The sequence below is a fragment of the Juglans microcarpa x Juglans regia genome, chromosome 8D (genome assembly GCF_004785595.1).
Source record: "Juglans microcarpa x Juglans regia isolate MS1-56 chromosome 8D, Jm3101_v1.0, whole genome shotgun sequence".
Taxonomy (NCBI): Eukaryota; Viridiplantae; Streptophyta; class Magnoliopsida; order Fagales; family Juglandaceae; genus Juglans; species Juglans microcarpa x Juglans regia.
The window spans coordinates 35,555,732-35,580,573 of NC_054608.1; the positions used below are offsets into that span (position 1 = coordinate 35,555,732).

At 35.6% G+C, this 24,842-nt stretch overlaps 1 pseudogene; it reads right to left on the reverse strand.

The window, feature by feature from the left end:
- Nucleotides 1-481: 481 nt before the first annotated feature.
- Nucleotides 482-24,477, reverse strand: LOC121242475 (annotated as a pseudogene).
- Nucleotides 24,478-24,842: the final 365 nt, after the last annotated feature.

Sequence of the window (24,842 nt, forward strand, 5' to 3'; positions counted from 1 at the left end):
GTTCTTTTATATCTTTTTGCAACAATTCCAGTCCTACTTGAAGTACATTATATTATTTCAAAAAAAATTTAGTGAAATTATTTTTAGCATTGTAACAGTTATGAATTGATCCATTAAGATGGCATGTTTGTGTGCGCATTGAGAATATCAACTTGCTCAGAAGAGGAATCATCTGGCTACTCTTTTACTTTTTTTCGAATAATCATTTAGCATCTCATTGCCATGAAAATTTAAATAAAGAAATCCAACTTATCTGTTTAAGAGTTGAAAAAAATAAGAAGAGATTATTACTCAAGACCAGAGATCAGATGTATATTAGAACGCGGATTGCTGCTTTAACGTGGACTTAATGCCGTTTGATAGGCACTTAACGAAAAACAAGAATTTCCGTCTACAGCCGTCAGATACGCACTTATATAATAGAAGAGATATATATATATATATATATAATATGTGTGCGTATGTGTTGGAGGTGAGCCAAGCCATAAGAACATATTGTAAAAAGTGAACAGTAAATCGGATATAATGAGACTGGCTGCCGCGTCAAAATGTGCAACCACCGAGTCATAGTTTCTCGTGTGATAAGCGGAATTTAGCATGGACGCCAACTTCCAAGCATTATGCTCTTTTTTCTCGTATTCGACTGCCAACCAAAAGCTGAATCCCTTTCCACCAAGACCATAATGATCGCACAGTGTTGGTTTCTTATACTTTTGAGCAGGAATAAATTTGTAAAAAAGAACTTTGTATTCCCCTCCTTTCAGGGCAGCTCAAACTGGTAGTAGCATCAAGGCATAGGCCACCAATCTGAGTCAACCTACAAACGATCTGGGGGATTGGCTATCACAAAAATGAGAACTATATATGTAATTAATGCCACACATATTTAAGAAAATTGTACCTAAATGCTTGAAAAAATAACTAAATTTTCTATCCACAGTGAGAAGATCTTTTCTCATACATTTGAGCACAAGACATCAATTGTCTTCCAACAAGCTGTAAGCCAAGCCCTTTAGCCAAAATGGATAGACACTAAGTGAAAGCAACTTGCCTGCAATCATTTCTAAACTTGGAGCTGGGTAGAGGGCAGTTGTTGTGGTTGGTTCTATGCTTTGGTAGGAAGCTTTGCTGCCATAGCACGTAACTCAGCAATTTCAGTGAAGCTTGGTCTCTCAGATGGCTCTGATTAAGGCTGTAACCAGTCTAGTTCGGTTTGATTTTGGATAAAATCTAGAACTGAACTGGTATGTACCGATTTTACATTTTTTAAAACCGATTATGTCCCAGTTACCCACCTAAACCGATACCTCCGATTTTACCGGTTTCGGTCCGATCCGGTCCGATTTTTCATTTTTTTAAAATGTAAAAAACATATAATAAAATATTACTTCTTATGATAAAATATTAGTAATAATTTAATATATATATATATATTATGTTTAAGACATATGATCAATTAAATTTTTATCTTTAAGATTGAATTTTTATTTTATAAATTATAATAACATTATCTTATATATAATTATATTAATAACATATGATCAAACAAATTACAAATATTCATATTTAACATTAACATTTTATGTTATAATTTATAAATTATAATATGAAATTATTTCATATATGATATATAATTATATATATTATATATATAAATTTAATATATAATTATATATTATATATATAACTTATATATATAAATATTTTGTATAATATATAAAATTATTTTGTATATATATTTTTCCAACCGGTCCGATTCGGTACAGTTCGGTACCGAAAACTACGGAACAGAAACCAGATCGGATTCGGCCCGTTTTCATAATATAGGAACGGGTCTCAGACCAACTAGACCGGTTTTTCGGTTTAAATTTACACCCCTAGCTTTGATGACCAGCATCTCTCTATCAGCGATCCCCATTCTGGGCCACAGAACTCCGGTATAGGCGGCAGCAACGTGTTACTCACAATACCCCCTGAATTGCAATTGAAAGTACCGATTATCAGCAACTCAAATTTGAGTCACCTAAAGGGAAAAACAGTATAAACATTGGTGCAAATTAAATACTACCTATGATAGCCCCATAGTGCAAATTGGCATAGGGCTCTTCTCCAGTGAGGATCTCCCACATCACGATTCCAAATGAAAATACATCAACCTATACAAAGAATTTCACAGATCTCAAATTGTGAAAGTGAGAGAGGGGGGCTGGGGCGCTAATTTCATAAGAGGATTAAATGAGATGGATAGAGCATAAACCTTCTCAGAAACTAGGTTACTGCTACCATTCAAAAGCTCTGATGCCATCCAAGGAAGTTTTCCCCGAACACCTCCTGAGATTAGTGTCTGACATTTCACCTTGGACAGGCCCAAGTCACCCACCTGGTACCGAAATGTAAGTTCGAAGTCAACCTCTTAATGTAAGATAAGATAAAATAGCAGGCAAATGAAATAAACATGTAAAACCACTTTGAAGGTGACCAAAAGACAAAAAAGAGAAAAAAAAAAACTACTGGAATCTAACAGGCATGTTTATCACTTTGAAGGTTGATACCTCATGCAAATTCATATGTTACACTAACAAGAAAGCATATCAACAAAGGAATACTGAATCTATATGGTGGAGGGCAAGATGAAGATTATTTTAACTTGACTAACCTGTACTCTTAAATACAATAACCCCAACTCTAATGAGGGAAGATGAAAATTATTCCACAAATGACAAATAAATAATGACTACAACTACTTATAAAAAAAAAAAAAAAAAAAAAAAAGATGATTGCAAGTTGATGCAAGGAAAAACAATGTATGTGGAATCTACGTATTCAATGCCTGTATTTGGAGTGGCCAAATAAAATAAAAGAATAAGGAAAGCTGCTTCAAACCTACACAACTCATGTCTGCAAGTGCACAGACATGAGTGAGCATGCCATTATCAATTGCTTGACACCAAGATTTAAGGAGCGCACTGAGCGCATTACTACCACGATCACCACTGCAACTATTAATAAGCTATTTCTCTATCTTATGTTGAACTTATATAAGCAAATATATGCTTGTGCATTTTACAAAAAGGGTAACCAGAGAAGTACAAAGCACTTGTGAACAACCAACAACTAGAGAACAACAAACTTGATGACAATTCAACAGATAACATGGTGCCTTGTAAACATAATCCTAACTAATTACGGACTGTGTTTTCTCTGCCAACAACCTGATATTAGTGAACAAGTTTTGTCATTTGAATTTGGCAAAACCAAATACCTCACCATGTTGACCTAAAAATGTAACAGAGCAAGGTTGCAAAGAACATTAGGCCAAATCTCTAACCTTGCATATTGGGTGGTGAGGATCTTGAAGATTGACCAGTAAATTGTCACTTTTCAAATCAAAATGCACTATATTCTTTCCATGCAAGTACTCCATTCCAAAAGCCACATCCATTGCAATAAAGAGACACTTGCGCTTGTCAAGACTCCTGAAATGAATACCTCTTATCAGTTTTTGTTAAAAATGGCATGCTTAGAAGTGCATTTCATTAAGGAAAAAGGGAAAGGACACATTACTTCTCATTTTTCCGCAAAGCATTTCTTAAAGAACCATTAACCATATACTCTGTTATTGTTGCCACAGAACCTCCAGGGCCATCAAGCACAACACCGTAGAAAGCTAATACATTGGAATGGTGCAAATTGGCAATCTTGATTGCCTCATTCTAGAAATCATCTCTCTAATTGAAGGCACATAGCAAAGTATAGGGTACTAAGAAGCATGCAAAAATGGAGAAAAAACAAAACAAAACAAAAATTTTTATAATGGGAAGGCATAAACCATACGCTCTTGTTCTGAATGCTTCCCAGCAAAACACCTATCATTAATCATTTTGATTGCAACGTCTATGCCCCTCCATTTTCCATGATAAACAGTGTCAAAGGTGCCTGAACCCAATTCTCTAAGCTCTTCAAGGTCACTATTTAGTATAATCTAACACAAACATGGTATAAAGGCCAACTTAGCAGCAAAAATACATGATTTAATGGGGGAAATGTGAAATTTTCCAAACCTGCAAGCAGCCAATGCCATCGGATACCCAAAAACCAAGGTTTGTCTTATCTGACAGCTTGTTCTTGCTGTCCTGAAAGGAACAAGTGGGAAAAAAATATATAAACCAGTAATTGAAATTAGAGAAACCCCGCACCCCACCCATATTTCCTCTTTTGCAGAAAGGAAAGAAAATAAAAGAGTAAGTAAATAAGTGACCTCAACTTTAGCTTTGTCCTGCTTGTCACCATAACTGTTTTGAATATCTCCATTAGGATAGGTTTCAAAAGTAGACTCAATTCTATCATGCAAGTCGGGATTGGAAGGTGAAGCTGAATGCAAAACAAAAGCAACTACATCCTCGACAACGGTCTGGAGATCTTGCTTAATTTGTTCCTCTGTCGAGCCTTTGAGAAGCCAAATAAAATGAATAATCACCCCAACAGACATGCATAAAAAAGTAATTGAGTAATTGCACAAAGAATTGACATATTACTGACCTTTAGCAGACCTAACCTGCTCCAAATACAAATCCCTGTTTGGAATGCCCAATGGCTGATGAACTCCAACCTCCAGTTGTACTTCTGCATTTGGCTCCCCACCACTGCCCAAATGGCTTTCACCTAAAGGATCCCTAGTAGTAAGGACTTCTTTTATAAGCAGAACTTTGTTAGTTCTTGGAGGTGGAAAATAAGTATCGTGGCATAGAGACCAAGGATCCTGATTGCTGAAAAGTGAGTTCGAGGAATCTTGGACATTACTATTCGAAGGGACAACTTCCATATCACCTGGGAACATCTTGGTCTGGAACTGAAGCGTGTCCTCTTTCCACTCAGCAGGAGCTGGAATTCTTTCAGTTGGATGAGAGGACTCAACACCAAGTACAGCAGGCCTGCCAAAACAAGTTTCCTCAGCATCCAAGTTATGGAATCCAATGTTAGATTGTGGATATGATACAGGATTAACCCAAATAAGTTTTTGACATTTCATACGACTCCAACGGTCGAGAATTATTCACATATGGAGCATCTGTAGAGGGACAAGGTAGACCATCAATTGGTTTATTGCAAACTGTGTCAAAAACAGCTTTGGGTTTGCTAAATGTGTTGTCTAGAAGCACTTCCCAGCAACTAGCTGTGGTTTTTTATCAATGTTGTCTTCCTTTATAATTTTATCAAGATGTGACTTCCTATTCTCAATATTGTAAGTTTCATGAGAGGGCATCCCAAGGGTATCCATCCTCCCATCAACTGGTGTCAGCTGTTCATGTGGAAAGAAAGTGTTTGCAGTATCTTCTGTTGAAAGGTTACTAAGAACTTTTTTAGAATATTCTTTGGGAGACTCGTGAACCACACATTCTGAAATTTGAGTTGATACACTACCTGCAGGAGATACATCACCGTTATTCATTAAGGCATCATTTTTTACCTGGTATTGACCTGGCATTGAATGCTGCTGGACGGCATCATCTTGGTAAGAATGAGGTGCAATGGCCATGAATGCAGCATCAGACGACTGTAGATCACTTGGCCTACTGATAACACCTAGGGGGGTTGAAATTTGAAGCCTATCAAGATTATTTTCATTTTGGAGTACAGTCCTGTCGTTTTCAATCTGTCTTTAGACTCTGAGTAAACCTAGTTATGCCCATTTGCGGTGCCCAAACTTGAGCATCTACTTGACCAAGGACCCTCGGTTGAGGAATGACTTTCTGCTTAATAATGCCTTCCCCCAAGGCTCCAGTTACGATAGCCTTTTTCATTGGCTGACCTTTCAACTTGTCCTCCCCATGGAGACTATGAAAAATTGAGTTCACATCAGACATTAGGCTTGCACTACTGTCCCTTTGATCCTATACCAAAGTATCCGAATGTGCATGAGGCAATGCTTTTTGACACATATAACAATCATCCAACCTTGGTATTTTTTCAGGAAACCTTAACCTGTTGATGGGGTACCAATCCATCAGAGAGAATTACATGCTCAGGCGCTGGAACCTGGTGCCAGCCATAACCACCTCTTATCACCAAAGAAGGGACCTGAACCTGATATGAATTGTAGCTCTGATCAACAAGAAGATGGACAACACTTAGTCCAAATTTTCTTTCATCAGCATAATGATCCAACCGAGATTGTTGTGGTTGCATAACTGGCTGAACCATATTCGGTCTTATGCTAAAATGAGAAGATGCAGGAGTCATTTTCATGTGCACTGCAGGAATAAACTGATGGGAAGTGATGCCAGTAGAGTTATCATGGAGCTGCTACTGGGTGAACACAGACGCAGCAGTCCCCAATAGATGAGGATTCGAGAAACCCATTTGAGAAGGAAACTGTAGATAATCAGCATGCTTCATAACTTGTTGGCGAGGATCAGCATAGGCCTGCATATAAGGTGAAGATATTGGAATGTCCATTCTGCGTTGCTGCAACCCCAATTGTGGCTGCGTAATAGTAACATGCACAAAGCTTTCTAATTGAACCTTAGGCTGAGATGTTTGGAGAAGAATAAAATTCATAATTGGAATGCCTGGTGGCATCGCATAGGTATCGGCATAGGTTGCAGGGCTGGGATCCACACATGCCAATCTTGGAGCAGTGTCATTAGAAGTAGCTAAATTTCCTCTGGGTGATAACATGCTGGCTAATGGGAGCCCACTAACATCCCCTTGACCAGGACCCAAGCTATCGAAAGCATCATTCCCACTATAATCAGAATTTTGGGTTGAAGAAGCACTTGCCATACTTCCCTTCCTCATGATTCCACCACCAACTCCATCCACGATCCCATTCACCGCATCAAAATATCTCTGCCTACTATTATGTAAGTCCCCAAACTGTACTGCACCCAAAGGGTCGAGTTCTGAAATAGAAGACACAAACAACCTTAACTTAGCTGACCCATTTGAAGACCTCTCAACTATTTTTTCATACTCATCCATCATGTTATCAAGGTCATCAGGACATGAGACCAACACCAATGCATCAAGATCCTCATCAGAGAGCTGATATTTAATAATCACAGGTTGCCCATAAGTATCCACCATCTTTTGCACTAGTTCGTTAAAGCTCACATCTCTCTTGAAACCAATGATCCTTGTCTGCCCTCCAACATATCTCAACATCCCATCGCTTGGCCTTGGCAAAATCTTTCCCCCAAAACTGCATAAAATCTTTACTTTCTTCCCAAACACAGAATCATCCCCACCTTCATCACTCGCCTGATTAGTGCCACTGCCAACAACCCAATTGCCCAAGTTGGGACTATTAGTGAACCCAGTAGCTAAATTACTGTCTGCCTGATCAGTGACATTGCCACTAACCCGATTCCCCAAATTGGGACTATAGCCAAGCCTAGTTGCCATATCACTACCAGCCTGATCCACACCATTGCCACCATGATCAGCAGCTGCAGCATTACCACCAACCTGATCACCCAAATTCACGTGATAGCCAATCCCAGTTGCCATAGCACAACTAGCAATATCAGCAGCATTGCCACCAACTCGATTTTCCAAATTCACACCATAGCCAGTCCCAGTTGCCACAACAATACTAGCAAGAGTAGCAGCGTTTCCACCAACCCTATTGCCCAAATTGGGATTATAACCAACCCCCACGCCTACACCAGAAGCATGGCTCACACCCGGATGCCCCAACGAAACAGGCATACGAGGGCCCCACACTGCCACACCAGGTGTCGCCCCATTTCCAAAGCCCAAACCAACAAACCCAACATCCGAAACTGTTCCCGAAGGATAATAAATCAGTATCGACGAAGGGTTCCCGGGGCAGGTTGGGGTAAAACCCTTCCATGTTTCGACCCGAAGGAGCGGCTGGCGCAATGCGGGGCTCTTCGGCTATAGTTCGAGCTACGTTTAACGGTCATAGATCCTTTGGAGCTGAGTAATGATCAAATACCATTTCTGCAACATATATATATATATAACTGAATTTGCTTATTGGGTTTTTTTTTTTTTTCTTTCTTACAATCTGGTTATGAACTAGTCCTAGAAACTACGAAAAATTCACACAAACTGGGCAAAAATTGAGAAATAAATGAGGGATTTTTAAGCAAGAAACATAGCTAAAGAAAAAGAGACAAAAGAGAAAGAAGGAGAGAATTACCAGATTTGAACGGTGATATGTGAAACTCAGAGAGAGAGAGAGAGAGAGAGAGAGAGAGAGTCTGAGTCGGTGCAGTCCCAAAAGCTCCTCAATTCAGGGCTTTGATAAATCTTCTTTCTTCCTTTTAACTCTCGCACTCTCTCTCTCTCTCAGTATCTCTCCGTAGTTTGTCTCCACAGGGCCAGTGACTATTACATACAGAGAAGTGGTATACGGCATCCACTGCAGTGGTGCACACAATGCACACTACGTGGATGCCTCTCATCCAATTATTTTTTTTTTCTTCCTTTGGCTTCTCTCTCTCATCTCTCTCTCACCAGCGTCTCTCTCCCGTCTCTCTCTCATCATCTTCACTCTCTCTCTCATCTCCACTCTCTCTCTCTCTCTCGTCTCGCTCTCTCTCTCATCTCTCGTCTCTCTCTCTCTCGTCTCGCTCTCTCTCATCTCTGCTCTCTCTCTCATCTCTCGTCTCGCTCTCTCTCATCTTTGCTCTCTCTCTCTCATCTCTACTCTCGCTCTCTCTCTCATCTCCACTCTCTCTCTCTCTCTCTCATCTCTGCTGTCACTCTCTCTCTCTCGTTCTCTCTCTCATCTGTGCTCTCTCATTCGTTTTCCCTCTCAAACATATGATGTATATTTTGACATTTAATGTGTACAAAATTAACTTCAATAAACAGTAACTTTTCTATATAATATTTCTTACATATATACTTGAAATTATATGTCTAGGTTGAATTTTTTTATTATTTTCTAGAAAAAATGACTGAAAGCAAGCGTTTGTAGGCAGCAAGGGGGCCCTGCCAAATTTTGAAGGGCAAGGCATGGCTTTCTACTTGGGTTTTAAGCAATTGCAAGACCAAGACAGAAGCGGGAAGAGGCACGTGGACGCCTTCATGCACTCAAACTTGTGAGCTTCATGCTTCTGACTTTTTGACCCAATCAACCTAAAATCCATCAATTTAGGAAACTCCTGATAAATCAAATCACTTTGAAAAACAAAAACCCATTAAATTTGTATTACAAATGGGAGAAAAGTAGATTAGATAGGAGAGGAACCATATCATCTTTACTTTTGTCCGAAACCGGACAATGGGAAATTACAATTTGAAAACTCTTCAAAGAATAATTTACCTTTTTACGAACTGACTTATCAATAAAATTATAGTATTATATTTTTTTTAAAGAGCTAGCCATTTGGGGACAGCTCATGCAAGTCCATACTTTAAAAAAAATTAAAATTACAATAATATTCTTTTTAAAATGATATTTTTTTATTTTTCTTCACATTCAGCAATGAAACTGCACACGCAATTCCTTACTCAGGACTATAAATAAAATTTCTCTTCTTTAAAAACAACCATCTTCTCCCTTTACCAAGTTTGGAATATTCTTTTCTTGGCTATATTGAATTGAAAATGGCAATTTCTAAACTTCTTAATAAAAAAATATCTTGTATTTACTAAGTTTGGACTTGTTATTCATAGCAAGAGAATCCCCCTCCTCCTTTGAAGGATGAGGGTTGATTGTCTCGCTCATACTTTGGAAGATGGTGGGTAGTTTTCCCTCTCCTCCTTTAGAAGATAGAGGTTGGATACCCTCTCCTCTTTTGGAGATTGGGTGATGGTTATCTCTGTTTTTATAAAGTGTTTTATTCTCAAATAAATCGGGATTAAAATCTCAGAAGGTTTTGTCATTAGAGAGCTTATAGAAGTTAAGACAATATCCGTCACAAAGAAATTTGTGTGCGGAACAGCTTCAAACAGATGAGTAGTTTGACTTGTAATTTAGATTTTTTCTTATATTTATCAATCAAATCTGTAACTTTGATTTTATTGAATAAAATGAAGTCTATTTTTGATAAATAAATAAATAAGACTCCATTAATTAATTCTAAAAAGCATACTAACAAATCCCACACATAGATATGTAATATTTTTGGGCAGATAGAGTAATAGTGAGATTAATTAATTAATTTGAGGGTGTTTGTTTTAGTTGCTTTTGGTAGAGTTTGTGGGTCTTCAGTTGCTTACGCAAGTTATTTGGACTTTTCGAATACGTTAGACTAACAAACGGATACGAGATTAGATTGAGCTGTTCAAAAGGGACAAAAAAAAAAAAAAAAAAAAAAAAAAAAAAGATGGATGAAAGAGAAGAAAGGTGTATGAGAGCAAAAGCACTTTAAAATCTCAGCTTTCTCAGCTTCCATGCAAGTGCTTTTGATTTGAATGGGAGATATGTGTTTTGACTTTTTGTTCAGAGAAAATTGCAGTTTTTACATTCATCGAGCAATGAAAACATTAAAAAAATACTATGTAAAACATAATTTGTTACTGATATGCTGTTCCTAGCTATTAGAATAAGACAACCACTTTTGTTTTTGTTTTTTCTTTTTTTTTCATCTATGCACATACAGCATACCATACCTTCTTTCTATGATGGAAAAATAAAGAGAGTTTTAGGCTCGGTTTAGTTTCACAAAGCTTTAAAATCATCATATTTCACTTCATCTTAATATTTAAATATCACTCAAACATAAATATTTTTTAATTTTAAATTTTAAATTTTTAACTTTTTCTTCTAATCATTACCTAACTATTCTAACTTTTCCAAACAATTCAAATTTTACAAATCCTAAAACAAATATAATATAAAAAATTATATTATAATAATATTTTAATTTTATAATTTTTTTATTCAATTTTTTCTCTCTCTATTCCCAAAATTCCATAAAAGATTTTAACTCAATCCATTTTGTTAACATCATATTTGGTACACATTTGGACCGGATTTTAACAACTCAGGTATTAGGTCTTCCACTTGCACACTTCAGAAAGCACAAAGGGCGAAGGGGTCTGGATGGTGGTCGGGGCGTCTCCAATTCTTAAGTCAGTATATCTCCTTACTAGTTTGTGTAAGAAGTTAGAGGAATCAGAGAGAATTCTTTGTAACTGAGGGTCGGCTTTTATACTAGGTTTCTGGATGAGGACAGTCCATACCTAGCCTTAGGGAGTTCATGTCAATTTAACTGTTCACTTAGTCAGAATCCTTTAATGCGGCATAGAGTGCAGGGAGTGTTGCCATTAATGCGGCATAGTTCCCTGACTCAGTTTACCCTACGAACATCCCTTGTTAACTCCTTTCATGCCTGTTATCGGAAGATCAATGGTTCCTTGTATCTCTCGCCCACTTGCTCGTATAGGTTCTAGAAAGTTGGGTGTCATTGGGGGTGTCAAGGTGGCAGGTCTCATATGCCCCTATCGTTCGCTTTTCTCATGTGTGGGTTTCTTCATAGGCAAATTTTGCCCATAGACGGAGTACTTCATAGAGGTTCACTGACCCCTTTTAGAGGAGGGTTGTTGAGCTTGATCAGGCTCTCTAATTTATTCTCCCAAAGATCTCTCATAGGCTTGTCATACAGGCCAATACGAAGGGAAAATCTTCTTACATATTTCATTACTATTCATAAATCATTTTACTACTCTTTATAAATCATATCATTTCATTTCACTATCCAAACGAGACCTAACTATTCTATCATCTGAAGTGTATCAATGAAGTTATCCCATTAACATGGCCTTATCACGTTATCTGTCCAACCCAATAGAGCAACTTCATCAATACATTTCAGGCGACTCCATTCCATGTCCAATCATTTTCAATGTTACAAGAGACGAATCTTCAAGGGCATGGCCCTACTAACAATACATCTAAACAAAACTTTAGAAAACAATAGTATTTATTTTCGTTTTTTCTAAGGGTGGCCCTGCAAAAACATCTAACCCAATCTATTTTCATTCCAAAATAAGTTCCCCACCCCCAACCAACATTAAATATCTTAATATTGCGTGCATACATGCCATGCACCATATATTGGGGCCACTCTTTGAATATCATTTTAGAATTTGGTTGATGATTCTAAAAGATCCCCTTATATCCCAAGAATTGAATTTCATGAATCTTTATATTATATGTAAAATTCTTAGTATATTTAACTAACACATCCACATTACAACTAGTGGTTTAGATACATATAAATTTATTGTGCTTTTAAATAGGAGTAATGTTACCCATCATTCTTTATATCATCATTGTCTCACCATCACCTGGTATTAAATGATTAGATATTAATTGTTATATTCAACTTGAAGAACAATCATTTAATACTATATTATAAAATGCTAAAAAGATGAAAATAAAAGAGATCATAAAAAATTTTTTCTTTAAATATTAACAAGTGTACCTTATGTTTATCAAAACACTAAAATTGGCTTATAATATAACCAAAAATATATATAATAAAAAAAGTTCTTCCATTTAAAAGTCGGTGTGGTGTGTAATGTACACCTTCCATTAATTTATTGATATGCCAATACTTGATTTATAAGAAATTTAAATTTAAAATTTTGTAAATAAATTAAGTTTTGTCATATTAATAAAATAAGATAAATGATAATAGTAATCGTAAATCTGTAAATATCATATAATCATTTTAAAAGAAATAAATAAATATAAAATTCATATAAAAAAATAATTTTTTAATAATAAATCTTTTCATTTTTAAAACAATAGTACGATTTTTTGCACTCTGCTGTTAGAATAACATTATCCATAAAATAAAATATGTTTCCTACCGACATTCAAATAAAAGTTTTCTAATAAAAAAATGGAATTAGTACGAAGAAAAGCGTGGAGCCAACAACCTGAAAATTGACGGGTAGATGATCCTAGCTCTAGAGTAAATTGTGGGGTATGCTATGCATGTTTCGGTTTCCTACATTCAGCTAGCAATTGATGTGAAAGACTACCACACGTTCATGCAGTCTATTCAGTTTGTAACACCGAGGCATCTAATTTGGGATAGAGATTGATCAGGGCCATACGACATAACTATTTCTAGCTACTTTTTTTTGTGTCACTTTAATATTGAATTCTCCTGATCATATTGCAAAAAAGCGATTGCATGCGTCTTTGAACTTTCAACGAAATGCACTCACGTACGTACTCAACTCAACTCATGCATTTTGCACTGTTCATTTTATATTTGAAAAGGATGGTCAGGATATCAAAAGCCTGATTTTGAGGCTTAACTAAATTTAATTTAGATAAAGAATTTGTTATGTTTTGATCTTGGGATTTTTCAAATATCTAAAATACTAAATAAATATAAGAAAGTTTTTCTTTGGATTTTTTCCGAAGTACTACGTGAAAGTTTTGAATTTCCTGATCACCAAAATACGAATGCATATGGAGTCATTAAAAGAATATAATATATATGTATATATATATATATATATATATATATATTCTCATGTAGATGTGTAGATCGCACACCTAATGAAGTATTGCTTAGGAAAATATTATAGGTCCCGACAATGGATCCCGAATCTCGATTATTTTTTTTACTTAATAATTAAAGAAGTATTTTTGTAATGATGTAGGATTCCTTGGTAGGAATCCTTGGTAAGTGTAGTGCTGCCCAAAGTACTTATATGTAGGGGTGTAACCAGTCCGGTTCGGTCCGGTTTTGGACAAAATTTAAGACCGAACCGATATATACCGGTTTTGTATTTTCTAAAACCGATTACGCACCAGTTACCCACCTAAACCAGTACTTCCGGTTTCACCGGTTTCCGATCCGGTCCGGTTTTCCAATTTTTTTAAAATGTAAGTTTCACAATTTATCATTAAAAATTTGTTTATAAAAAAAAACTGATTTAAAAAAAATATGTTTTATACTTTTATTAATATATTAGACTATATAATAGTATTAATATTAAACTATTGGTATAGTTATAAGTTATATATTAGTATTAGTTATAAACTTTTAGTGATTTAGTATTAACATTTTATGTAATAATTTATAAATTATAATAAGAAATTATTTCATATATGAATATATATAATTATATATATTATATATACAAATTTCACATAAAAATTTATAATTATACATAATATTTTGTATAAAACTTATATATACAATAATATAAATATTATCTTTTATATATATTTTTTATCAACCGGTCCGGTCCAGCCCGGTCCGAAAAATCTTAAAACCGGAACTGGCCGGTTTTCACATTCTGAGAACCGGTCCTGGACCAGACCGATTCAAAACCAGTAAAATTGGTCCGGTCCGGACTGGTTTTCCGATTTGAATTTACACCCCTACTTATATAGTATACTTTAATTTAAAAAATAAATTTTAAAATTTAAATCTTACAAATCAAGTTTTACTAATTAAGCAATGTAAATTGTGTTTTTATACACCGTCTTGAAAATAAAATAAAATAACTGAAAAAATCAAAGATAGTGACTAAATGGTACTCATGTAGACATGAATGAGATAATTAAGGAAACTTTTATTGCCATGAATGGCCAACTCACGACCCTACTCACATGGGATGAGAGCACTAAAATTTTGTTTCTTTCCATAGAATTCTAAAGTGGGTTGACAAAATCCGCCATGGGACCAGTTGGAAAGTAACGACCTTGTCAGTTAGCAGTTAACAGTTAACACTAAAATTTAGTCCTTTTTTTATTCCCTATACAATCTGATATTCATGTGTACGTAGAAAAATGAAAAATCTCTAATTTTGTGATTATAACAATTCACATGCATCATATCATGGGCTACCGGCCCCAGCCACCAGATGGAGTGGTCGGTCCTAGTGATCTCAGCCCACTTTGCATGTATACATGCATTCTGGTCATGGCTTGCTAGCTGTGGCATAAACATCCTCAAGATGAGACGATTCTTCGAGGACTTGTCTACCCTCGTATGCCCACCGGTCGCCCCCGCCCATGGGAAAGTTTGGCCCTCGGGCACGACCTTGCCCCATGGGGGCAGATTGGACCCCAAGATCATTAGCCTACCACCCACAAAGCCACATCTAGTGGCCCACTAACGCACTGACTCATTGAGAAATAGAGAGGTATCTGGATTGAGTGGAGGAAAGTTGAGAGAGAGAGACTAGCGATGAGGCAAGAGACCAGCGATGGCAACGGTGACAGAGAGGAAAGAGAGGGAACGGTGTGGGGGGAGATCTTTTAAATTACCCACGTATCCATGTATTGTAATGCAACGATCTACCTAATCACTCAACAACTTGGTTAGTGATCAATCATGCAATAATTTTGTGACGTCCCGACTCCTACGTACAAAAAAAAAAACACGAGAATTATAACGTCGGGATGATGACAATACGGTCACGCATCCCAACGAAATGTGCTCAAGTGTGTGTAACATGCAAAGGTGCATAATAAAAGTCGCAGCGGATATTATAATAGTCAACAAAGTACCAAAATTTTAAATACAAATATTCAAAACAAATTATCTTTAAAAAGTTATATAGTCATCTCAAATATATTACAAAGGCAATACATAAATAATTGATAAAAACGAATCTCGATAAACAGGAGCAATCCCAGATCACTCCGCCAACGGAGCCAAGCTAAGGCTCGTCATCCTCATCTGCATCAAAATCTGCGATACTATAAAATGGTACCACAGGTAAGTATAAAAACATATTGATGCAACCAACATGCATGCATATGATGAAATATGCATCAAATCCAAAATATCATTTTTCTCGAAAATGGATATTTTCCAACATACGCCAGAATCTCATTCTGACCCAAAAATAATGGTCCATCATTTTTCCAGAAAATTATCCAAATCAATAAAACATCATTTTCCCAGAAAATGAATCACATAAAATCCTTTTATTCAACACACACCATTTTCCCATAAAACAGCCCATTAATCCATTAACCAATGCACCATGATCTCCCCTAGGGATCATCCGCACGTCCTGACTTCGTAGCGATGCTCAGTTCCTCGCCCAGCGCGTTCGTGGCCAAGCACCCATTACGCAACGAGTGATGCCCAGTTCCGCGCCCAGCGCGTTCGTGGCAAGCATCCTCTAGCCCCTCCAGCAAAGGGGCCACGGAGTCGGCACGAGACCATCTCGTCCGATCCCTTTGTCGCCCAGCGACAACCCAGGGGACGTCACTCAGTATATTCCGCTCTCGAGTGACTAGAGGAGCTCCACCGAGATAATACCCCATCTCGGCTTGGAGTCGTGATACACACACACCCAAAATCCTTTAACACATGAAAACCCAGTTTTCATGAAACACATGAACATGAATGCATGTACACGAAAATCCAGTTTCCTTTACAAACATGATCATGCGTGCAATATGCCATGTACATGAACAACACCATACCAACAACCAACATTTCACAATACCAACCAAACACACAACTCCGTCCACAATCCATCCGACCCCCGAACTCCTCGGACTCAGTCCGGCATGTCCAACCAGATCACAATAATATGAGTTAGTGCAAAATATATTTAAATCACGATAGTTCTTTGGAAAAATACTTACAGTGGTATATTATAATTTTCGAAGGATCACGGAGCTGCAAGAGGTGGCAACACAGCTGCAGAACAGTGCAAAATGCACTGTGGTCGTGGGTCTCAAAAACCCACTTTTGAACAGGGACAAACCAAGACCCGAAATTGATAGGATAGGGCTTAGAGAGGTCGGTGAAGCCAATGGTGGTGGCGCTTTGCCGTGGGTGGCAGCGTAGATGGTGGTTTTAGGCCAAAAATGCCCAAATCGGAGATGGAGATAGATAGGCTTCACCGGTGGTAGATCGGAGCTGGGGTTGGGTCTATTGAGTTGCTATGAGGTTGAGGATGAAGTGGTAAAGAAATTGTGCCTGGAGGTGGGGCGACGACGGCGCTGGAGTGAAGAGAGAGCTGCGGCTTGATGTTGTGCGTGGGGAGAAACGACAACGAGTTAGGGGCTGAGATTGGTGGGGGATGATGGCCGGCGGGAGGGGAACTTGTGGCGGTGGGCGGTGTCGGTCACGGGCGGCGGGCTGGGTGGAGGAGAAAAATGCACGGGAAGAGAGAGGGAGAGGGGTGTCGAGCGGGAAAGCAGAGGAAGAAGGAAGAAAAAAGAAGAAAAGAAAAGAAAAAGATAGGAAAGAGAAAATGGAGGAAAAGAAATGAGGTCCAATCCTCATATCTTGAGTCACGAAAATGATCCAACGAAAACTATTTTAAAACAGCAAGTTAAATAAAATAATTTAAATGTAATGATAAAATGAAGATAAAATAATTAAATCCAACAATCAATTAATTTAAAATAAAGAACAATTTAAATGCATCACAGTAATAAATATTAAGAAAACATAACAAATTAATTTTTACAATTTAAAGATCATAAAATAAACCATTTAAAATATCTGATAATTTAAAAACAAGAGAATAAATTTTTGAATTAATAAAAATAATCTTTCAATAAAAATACACTAAAATACGGGGTGTTACAAATTTGATAGCCAATCATATTCATAAAGTAAATAAACTGCATAACGCCAAATTTGATTACGAAGGGAAACTTTTTGAAGAACTCTTCACATGTAAAACCATGTGGGGCAGCCAAACCCAAAAAAGTCACTTTTATTATTTGAAAATCGGTTACAAGTAATTTTCATTTGTAAAATCTTTGCTAATCAACTCTCTTTCTTGACCTGAAAAACGATATGTTTGCCTCTACCTCAGTAGCAGGCAGAACCTTTTACGATTTTCAAACTATTGACTTCTCTCCTAGAACTTTAATGGCTAAACTCAATCAATCAAACTCCAACATAGAGTAAGCATGCACTCAATGAGAGAAAAATAACTAGAAAATTCTGTTTTCTCACACATAAGCACTCAGAAAGACTCTCTAAAATCTCAAAGGCCGAAATCTCTACAGATCCTAACCAGTAGTATCTCTTAAATAAACAATTTGATAAGAATTTGACTCGTAATAGAACTCTATTGACGGAATAAATCTAATAGTAGTTTGAGTCACAATGAAACTCTGCTAACAAATTTTGCTAGCGCCTAATACTTATCTTCTCAGCATTAGCAGTTTCATATTCAAACTCTTCTATAAATAAGATCTATCTCTTAGAACTTGATTTCTACACTTTTAATTTATCTAAAACACTTCCTAACAACATCTAGATAAAATCAAAATAGTTATAGATAAAGTCAAATTATTTTACATTCATCCAAAATAAAAAATTAAAGATAAAATAAACTCTATCATCTTATTCATTTAATCATATCCAAACTTGTTAACTTAATCATTTAGTCGTACCCAATCTTTTACATCTATAATTTTAAATAAAACCCAGTAAGAAATGGTGTCATTTTATTTAAAAACAAAAAAGAAATATTTTTTTAATATATATATATATGAGTTTGGGCAGAACTAGACGTCAGGTGGAACACCGCCGCCCAATTAACCCTAGTCTCACGTTGGCTGGCTGTGGCGTTCAAAAACATGCATGCGGGACTATGCCATTTCCACAACAATTAGTTTGCAACAACTTTTGTCCTGTATATATAATCATGAGCTCGATCTATATGGATGCGTTTCACGATGTCGGCAAGAATCGCAATCTTATCAATGTTGGGTACGAGTTTCACTTGTCACATACAGATCATATGCAAGTTTGCATAGTGTATATATATATATATATATATATATATATATATATATATATATACATCCTTATACTTAAAAGAGGTTATAACATGAACAGCAATGAAAAGTGGTGAACACAGCAAAACCACTACATTTCCACGTCCCTCTCTGCATCCTCAAAGCAAAATTACGGTAAAATCATCACAAAATCACAATAAAATCGTCACAAAAATACCACAAAATAAAAAAAAATCACCATAAAAATACTACAAAATAAAAAAATCACCACACAAATCACAGTAGTGGAGGGGAAACTGGTCGTGTGTGAGAGTGAGAGATGTCGTGTGAGAGAGTGAGGGAGCATAGGTAGCAGATCGGGGCCATGGGTGGTTGGGATGGGTCGGTGGTGGCCTGAGGATGCCGAAGAGGGTGGTCACATGCCATGGGTGGCGGCGTACGGTGGTGGAGGTGGCCTAAGCAGAAGTGGGCGTCCGTGAGGGAAGGTGAGCATGCATGGTGGCTCGACTGGACGTGGGGATGGCTACGAGAGGTGGTCGGTGGCCAAAGGAGGTCCCGATAGTGGTGCGGTGGCCAGAGGAGGTGGAGCTCCGCCGTGGGTGTGGAGAACCCGTGCAAGAGAGAGGTGGACTTCGTGGGGGCAAACAGCAGGGAGATGGAGGCTGAGCTCGCTGGAGGAGGATGACCGGTGGGAGGGGAGGCCACCGTGGAGGTGTTGGCACCAGAGGATGGCGCACGGCGGCGCAGCAACATCAAGCCCATTCGGGTTGTGCACTGTCGAGAGAGAGGAAGAGAGAGCGTGAGAGAGGGAGACCGGTGTGGGGGGACTCGCCGGAGTGAGGTGGTGCCGGTGGAAGGGGCGGTAAAGCTCACCGGCCCACGGCAGCGCCGAGATGGGCAGTGGAGGAATTGGCCATGGGGAGAGATGCGTACGACGTACGCTGAAGGAGAGGGAGGAGAGAGAGAGAGAGCCATGAGGAGAAAAGTGAGGGAGAAAGAGAGAGGGGCTGGAGTTTTATTGTAAAATCTGACGTCTGGGATCTAAAATTTGTTTAAAGATATTGTGTAAATTTTACACACTTTAAAATTATATAAATAATTTCTATTAAAATTTAGAAATACAATTATAAGACTGTAATATTTATCACTATAATAAATAATTTCTCTTGTTAAAATTTATATATAAATAATTTCTCTTATTAAAACATTGATTTAAACTAATTTAAAATTAAAATAATTAAAATAAAAATAACATATCATACATAAACTATCAAATTTAATTTATAAAATATGAATCTTTGATCATTAAATAAATCACAACCCTTCATCTTAAATCTTGAAATGGTAGAAGTTTAAATATGGATTTAAACTAACATAAAATAGATAATTAAAATATAAATATTGAACAATGATTATTGTTCACGTTAAAAGCCAGTAATGAACAATGATTATTGTTCAAGAATCACTGTTCACGTTAAAAACCAACAGTAATGAATAGTGATTGGAAAAATTAAGATTTGAAACTTTAAATCTCAATCTTTCATCTTCAATTTCCAGAATTGATTCAATAGTACAGGTTAAAACATTAAAAATAAATAAACTTAAAATAGATAATTAAAATATAAATTCAACTTTAATTTATAAAATACTAATATTTTATCATTAAATAAAAAAATAGAGTTTTGTTAAATATTTTTAAGAGAATAAAATCATATAAATAATTAGAGTTTTAAAATGGCTATAACTTGAACAGTAATGAACAGTGATTACTGTTCACATTAAAAGCAACAGTATTGAACAGTGATTATTGTTCACGTTAAAACTTAATTTAAATATGATAATATTCTTAATTAACTAAAGAGAACTGCTACATCTAATGAAAAAGTAGCCAAAAATATGTCCTAAATGTGTATTTCACTTTTTTATTTTTCTTTTCTTTTTTTTTCATGTATTTTTTTAATCATCATAAAAATTTTTTTAAAAAATAAAAAATTCACAATATTATTAAAAAACATTTCCTTAATTACTAGGTAAAAAAAAAAATTAGGCAAACGTCCCTTGGACGTTATCCTACTGCTAGTATTTATATATATATATATACTAGGTCGGAACAACGTGCAAAGCACGTTTGCCTAGTTCGGTAAAACATCGATATTTATAAAACATTAGTTTATAATGTAACATAATCCAACACATATTTATAAAACCAACAGAAATACCAGTTCATAATATGAGTCATTTGATATTTTTACTATGATGCATCATTTTGTGTCATCTTTTACTGCATCAATAGAGACGACGTTGAAATTCTTGTGTTGCTGCTGGTTGAGTCGATTGGTGTCTGCTAAAAGTTCAATCATCCATTCTTTTTGCGAAACTTCTGCTACAAGATTTTCAATATATGGTAGATGCTCCTGCAAAGAAAATTTTTAATAAGCTTCCATGATTAATAAAAATTTAAAGAACAGATATATGGAAAATTAATATAAAACTCAATGTACTCATAGATAATGTAGTAAACAAGTCAAAAATTCTAAGATGAACTTTTTTACTCACAACGATAAATTTAATGGAAAATAAGAAAACATACATCACCAGTGTGATTCATAAGTTCAACTGCCGAACAACCGAATGCTTGTTCTACAACTTCACCAAACATAATAGCAGATAGTCTTCCTGTACCATCGTCGAGTTCAACATATGCTTGACAACTATAAATTTGATAGAAATGTCATTTTAAGTTAGAATCAACAAAAGCTATACATTAAATCTATCACATAAATTATCAAATAAAACAAAAAATTTGAAAGATACATACCGTAGTTGGGAAATGCTTTGGTGTTTACAATGGTAACAAAGGAATGTATCATTGTAATCATACCCAGTTCCTTTATTGCAGCCAATACATGACATATAAAAAAATATCTGGCGTAAGTCAACCACAATTATTTTTACTTTTATCCAAAATCTTACTTTCTACATTACATTAGAAACAATTTTTTAGGTGAATTGATTATATAAATATTTGAATCTGTTACAAAGAATAGGATTTTACCTGCATGGGTTGTAAACTTTTAATGAACTCAGCAACATCACAATTCTTGATGATTTCTCAAATACCAACAGAAGATAGAGATGTTGACGGGTATGTCAAGCATTTTGCAATAATACTCTCAAGTAATAAGTCATTAATCACCGCCCTTAAAATTCATAAAAACAAATGCAACATAAAAAAATAAAAATATGGAGATTTCAATATTCAAGTGGCATGAAACAAATAATGATTTATATTTGTGATAATTACCACTCTTGCAATGAAGTTGCCTCAGGAAGAACAGGATTGATCACAAATTTACTTTTCAGACACGATGAAAGAGACAATCCTTCATTGGAAATAAAGATCATAATTAATGCAAGCATATACAATATAAAAAAAATATAATATTGTTAATTATTAAAAATACCATTATAAGAACCAACTCTTATTCCTATTCCAAGTATAACTAGCTTTGTCTTTATTATTTCTGAGATTGTTTTGCATTCATCTTGAACAAATTGACCCCACATAATTAAACATATGGAGTTTAAGCTACAAAATTGGAATAAAAAAAGAATTAACAAAATATGTAAGAAATAAAGAATGAAACATAATTCTAAAAGAGTGACCTACCCAAAAAAATATTTTTACCTTTGATCAATGACGTAAATTTTCTGAATAGTTGTCGGTCCATGCGCTGAAGTTATCTCTCTACATGGCTTGATGTGGATTGCAACAGCCAAAACATCTGAGAAATAAGATTTAAATTTTTAATATATTGATAATCAAATATTCTAAAATAAAGAGTCAATTACCTATTTCTGCAATTGAATTTTTGTAAGCGTCTAGTTCGTTGAACGGAACGAGTTGGTACTTCGGTGGCTCCAATTGTTCTTCATCCTTCGGAACTTCTTCAATTATCGTTCTAGAACTTAGGATCCATTGATATTCATATTTTTCAATTCTATACTTTGAACCAAGCGGCTTCACATATGCATTACTGATGTAATATGACCGGAAAAGATGTAAAGTATCATCTCGTGAGTCAATATCTTTATCAAACATTGTGGCTTGCACTCGATTTCCCTGTACAGTATAAGAAATTGAAACGAACAAAAAATTGTTATGAATAATTGAGCATAATAATTTTGTTTAATTTTAAATTGTTTTGGGTTTTAAAAAAATAATTTCTTTTAAATGTGTTATAGGAAGAGAACTAAATAAACGGAACATCATCTACATTTATATAATATGAAAAGATTTAAAAATGAAACAAAAAAAAACCCAACAAATCAGTAGTAAAAAAATAAATAAACAAAGTTTAATAAATAGGATGCAAGAATAAGAAAATCATTTACAAGTTTTTAGTACACCAAAAAAAATAAAAGATTATAGATAGAAATAAATACTATACCTCTGGATCAATCAATGTTAGGTTTTGGTACTTTATTGGCGAGTGTTGCCCTGTTCGTTTGGGTGACTTGTCTGCCACGATCATTTTTATTTTCCAATTTCTTGTATTTTGAGTGATATCTTTTATCGATGTATAAACCGTCCTCATCTTTAAAGCTGTTCATATACAAAGATATTAAACGTGTAAATATGATAAACTCAATACTAAATTTAAAAAGGAAATTGCAAAGAAAATTAAAGAATACAATAAATATTTCAAGAACATAATATAAAACTCAAATTATGCAATTGAATCATTACCCATATAATATTAATCTGAACATGTCAATCTTAATAATTATGTATATACAATATTTTTTGTGCAGTTCTTTTCTGATCGTTCAGTCGACACTGGCCGTATTAAAACATTTACTGTAGATGTAGTCTTAGCCCTTGATAAAGCCACATATAATTGACCATGTGAGAAAACAAACTGAGGTAAATATATCCCAACAAAATCCAACGTTTGCCCTTGTGACTTATTTATAGTCATTGCAAAGTTTAATCTGATAGGGAACTAGGTTCGTTTGAATGGAAAAATACTATTTTCATTAACATTTGGTAAGAATGAGATCCTTGGAATAAAGACTCTTTTTCCGCTATGGTGTCCAACTGCGATTTCTGCGCCAATGACATTTCGATCAAAAGCTCGACAAATTAGGCGTGTTTTGTTGCATAATCCTTCTGAAGGATTAATGTTTCTAAGCAGCATGATGGGACAGTTTATCTTCAGTAACAATTCATGAGGAGGAAGTCCATTTGGGGTTAGAGTATTCAAAAAATCCTCCATAATTAATTGTTCAGATGTATCTATTGCTTCATCAAAGCTATAATATTGCCTAAGCTCACCAGGAAATCTATGAATTAACGATGCATTTATTTCATCAACATAACTGTTCTTTGGTGTTAATATGACCCGATTCATCATAGCTGAAATATTTATTGAATATTCATGAATATCATGAAAAACAACATCTATTAAATGATCCAAAGAAGTGCAGTTATCTTCATACGAAACAAGCATGTCATCAGGAATTTTTATAGTTTCATCAATTGTGATTGGTGGCATTCTATTGCCTAATTCTAACACATATTCTGAAAAAATTGGATTCAATCTTGCTTGCATATTTTGAGTTAAATGAAACTTGATGAATGTAGGCCACAAATAGGAAGAAACCAAACTGGCGTCGATTTGTTCTTGTCTTGTTCCTTTACGAACCACAGGTAAAACCTGGCGAAAATCTCCACCAAAAACGATAACTTTTCCACCGAATGTTAACTCTGAATCATTAATGTCTCGTAGCATTTTATCTAATACTTCAATGTGTTGTTTTCTTGACATAGGGGCCTCATCCCATATAATTAACTTTGCTATAGCAATAGCTTTGCAATGGCACTTTGTTTACTGACACAACACATGCTATGTTCATCAGTATCCAATAGAATCTTAAAGCGTGAGTGTGCTGTTCAACCTCCAGGAAGGATAGATGCAGCAACACCATATGAAGTAGTTGCAAGAGCCACTAATTTTCTTGATCTTACTGCTGCGAGAAGTGCCTTGCACAGGAATGTCTTTCCTGTCCCACCAGGGCCATCAACAAAGAATGTAGCAGCTCTATTTGAAAAAACATTTCCCAAAACTTCATTATAAACATGTCATTGTTCACTATT